Consider the following 3,878-nt stretch of genomic DNA (forward strand, 5'->3'; position numbering starts at 1 on the left):
GTAGCCGCCCGTTCCTACCTTGAGGGATGGGCTCCCTATTGATCTCCTCCGTCATGAAACACATAAGGAGGTCAGAAGGGACCCGCCTACCTAGGAGGTCAGAAGAGACCCGCCTACCTACGCAGCTAGGGAGACCCTGCATCAGTACATTTTACCCCTACAGGCTGGTCACTCCCGACGAAGAAACGACACCAATGCAGAAAGATCAAAGCTCCTTCGCAATACTTATCCATAAGAGGCGCTTTAGACGACCAAGTCTCACGGCCTAGCTCCAATCAATCGCAACCCTTCCAAGGGGATAAGAGACGCGAAAGGGCCGCCGGATCTGGAGAACTTTTCATACAGTGGACCCCAGAATCCCGCCATCTCGCCCAATCCAAGGCCACCAGATCCGAAGGTATCGCCTCCCCTTGCTCTATATAAGCCTCACAGGTACGATATCCAACCCATCTTGAATCCGAGGGGTACATTTCCACTTTTTCTGTTGGTCTGACTTGAGCGTCGGAGTGGCCACGCCGGGATCCCCCGGCGCCCCGCTAATCCGTGCTTCCAGTGCCCCCTTGCAGGTCCTTTCTTCTCTGCGGTGCTGGTATCGGGTGACGTGGCCTCCCTCTTGTCCGGTGATTCTGCTGTCGTCGGTAAGGATCCGGAACAAATTGAAAAACAACTTCAAGATTCAAGGAAAAACAACTGGGAAAGCAAAGAAAGAAGTGAAAAAGAGAATAAAGAATCTTGGCAATGTGCCTTTAAATCCAACTTCCAAGTGTACATTCAGGTAATATAATAATGTTATCAATCAAATTAGAACAATCCAGTATTGTCAACTTCCAAGTATACATCCAGTATTTTTAGATACACCAGTTTAGTGTGAACATCATATAATATAATGATGTTCTACATGTACAAATGTCGTATTCAAAACAAAACGACTGCACATGTCAAGTATTTCCTCGATCATCATCTGTATTTCCTCGATCAGAGCTTCCTGAGTTGGATCGCTTGATTTGTGTCTCCATTCGTTCAATTTTTGTGTTTTCTGCATTGACTGATGCGCTCCGTGTTACTCTGCCAGGACTCACCTCAATGAAACTGACAGTAACCTGCAACACTGACAATCAGCTCAAAAAATTTCACAATACAGGCAAATCCTAATAGAAATTCTTCGGGTATTTGATTCAAAGATCGAATATATTCTAATGCTCAAACATTGCTAATTTGCAGTGTGAGAGAGGTCATAAAGATAGAGACGCAATGTTAGCTCATATTTAAGTATTCATACATAAGAACCAAGAAGTCCTAGTCGATATCAAAGATGGAGCATAAAGGACAATGTTAGAATCATGGTCGCAACCACAGAAGTAAAACTAAAATCTAGTTGTTTTAAGGATCGAACTATTGAAGCCAAAGTAGAATGTTACAGTTCCCCTAGTGGCACGCTAAAGTGGTGTTGAAGCTAAGAAAACAATACAGTTAGTCTCCATCTGAATACATAAAGGTAGGGAAAGAATCTCACATAAAGCATCCCATAGCTTGACAAGGTGTCCGTTTTTAAGATGATGGGAAGTTGCTTCTTCAGTTCCTTCTTCCCTTCTGCCCTTTCACCTGTTTTATGGGATAGGGATTCCCTAACCCATTCTACTAGGTTTGCCGTTGCTGTCCCGATTCTTTCAAGTTCCTTCGCCTTAACTCTATCATCACTATTTCCCTGAAGAAGCAAACTTAGACATTGAGAAACATAGTGATAGGAACGTGACAAACAGAACTGATTCGCATTTAACAAAGAAAATACTTCAACCAAAGGAATATATTCACAATTCAACGAATTTCTGTTTTACTTGTAGTTATTAGGAAAACAAAAACTAGAAACTATGCCAAGCAAAGTGAGGGCCTCAAAATCAGACAAACAGCTTCAAGAAATGTCGGATAACTTCACAACGCAGTCTACCAAGAAGGTACTCAAAAAGATTTTACGGATTAGATATTGGCGAACTCTCAAGCTCCTTGTTTTCGGTAAAATTTAAAACAGCGATTGCCCGATGGTGGTGCTGTCAATCTTCAATTATTCATCAATTGCCACAAGAATGCCATGCAAAATGAACACATTTCTCTCCCTAACTCATTCATAAGTTTCTCTAATCCGTTGTAACTTCTAAAGAGGGAGATGATATATGACAATTAAACATATCAAGGGTCGGAAAAAGAAACAACATTTAATACATGCCGAAGAAGTATCATCCAAGCAACCTGAAAATAAATAAATCTTAAGAAGGATTTACTTTGTTTATGAAAGCCTAGAAACAATGATGCATCCACGAGGCAATGGAGAAAAAAATTAGAAAAATTCAGTTACCAGGACTGATGATGACAAAAACTAGTATTGGGGAGCAAGAAATTTTGGTTTCGAAAGGCGGCGACGAAGGCTTCCCGCGGCGGCGATGGCTTCCCGAAGCGACGGATGGCACAAATCCGCGGCGACGAAGGCGAAGGAGGCGTCTTCCCTGGCACAGATCGGGCAGCATCTTCCCGCGGCGACGAAGGCGGTGTAGGGTCCCTAAGGATGTCTGTATCTCCACAATAGCATGATATTGTCCACTTTGAGCCTAAGCCCTCATGGTTTTGTTCTTGGGCTCTCCCCAAAAGGCCTCATGCCAATGGAGATATCTTCCATCCTTTTAAACACATGATCTTTTCCATGTGTTTTAGATGTGGGACTATGTTTGCACCTTTGCAACCCAACAACCCCCCCCTCAAACAAAGGACCACAGGCCCCCCCCTCAAACGGAAAGCCTCCGTTTGATGTCCGAATCCTCGATCCACCAGGACTTCCTGCCCCTCGGTCCACCCTGACCTACTAGGACTTCCTGCCCAGCCGCAACCAGGACTTCCTGCCCCTCGGTCCACCCGACCTACTAGGACTTCCTGCCCAGCCGCAACCAGGACTTCCTGCCCCTCGGTCCACCCGACCTACTAGGACTTCTTGCTCAGCCGCAACCAGGACTTCATGCCCCTCAGTCTACCCGACCTACTAGGACTTCCTGCCCGGTGTCTGGTCCTCTTGATTCAAACACAGGAGCCCCCACTTCCTTTGTTTTTAAGGTTCAACCCACATGGTTAGATCCGGATCATGCCTCATCCGGCGATTAGTCCGGTGAAGAGCGGCCTCGCTCTGATACCAATTGTAGGGTCTCTAAGGATGTCTGTATCTCCACAATAGCATGATATTGTCCACTTTGGGCCTAAGCCCTCATGGTTTTGTTCTTGGGCTCTCCCCAAAAGGCCTCATGCCAATGGAGATATCTTCCATCCTTTTAAACCCATGATCTTTTCCATGTGTTTTAGATGTGGGACTATGTTTGCACCTTTGCAACCCAACAGGCGGGTGAAAGATCGCAGAGATCAGGCGGCGCAGTCGATCTTCCTCATCTCCATGGTGATGGCTGTGGCAGGGGAAGAAATGAGAAAGATAAGGGATTCCTCTCCTTCGCTATGGCAGATTTGCAGCCTGAGGGAAGCGAAGGGGGAAATGGGGGAGATTTATAGGAGGTAGGGTTGGAGGACAACGCCATTGTTGTGAGGATGGACGCGGTTGGAGGGAGGCGTGGAGGCCATGGCTGGTTCTGCAAGGTGACACCTCTTCCATCGTTCCTATTCCGTGGTAATCGACTCGAAGCACACAGAGCCGTGGCGGAGAAGCGACTCTAAGGTTCTCGCGGCCGGGCACCTAGGGCTTTCGCGAGAGAGACGAGGGCACGGCTGGAGAGGATTTCGCGAAGGTTTTTGGCGAAGGACGAAGGAGGGAAACCGAAATGTCGAGGGTTTCGGGAGCGGGAGAAAGGCAGACGCGTTCTCGTCACGTGCGATCCGCGTGCGCCTTTTGT

This window comes from Curcuma longa, chromosome 8 (genome assembly GCF_044706935.1).
Source record: "Curcuma longa cultivar G26 ecotype Majalengka, Jawa Barat chromosome 8, ITB_CL_G26_1.1, whole genome shotgun sequence".
Taxonomy (NCBI): Eukaryota; Viridiplantae; Streptophyta; class Magnoliopsida; order Zingiberales; family Zingiberaceae; genus Curcuma; species Curcuma longa.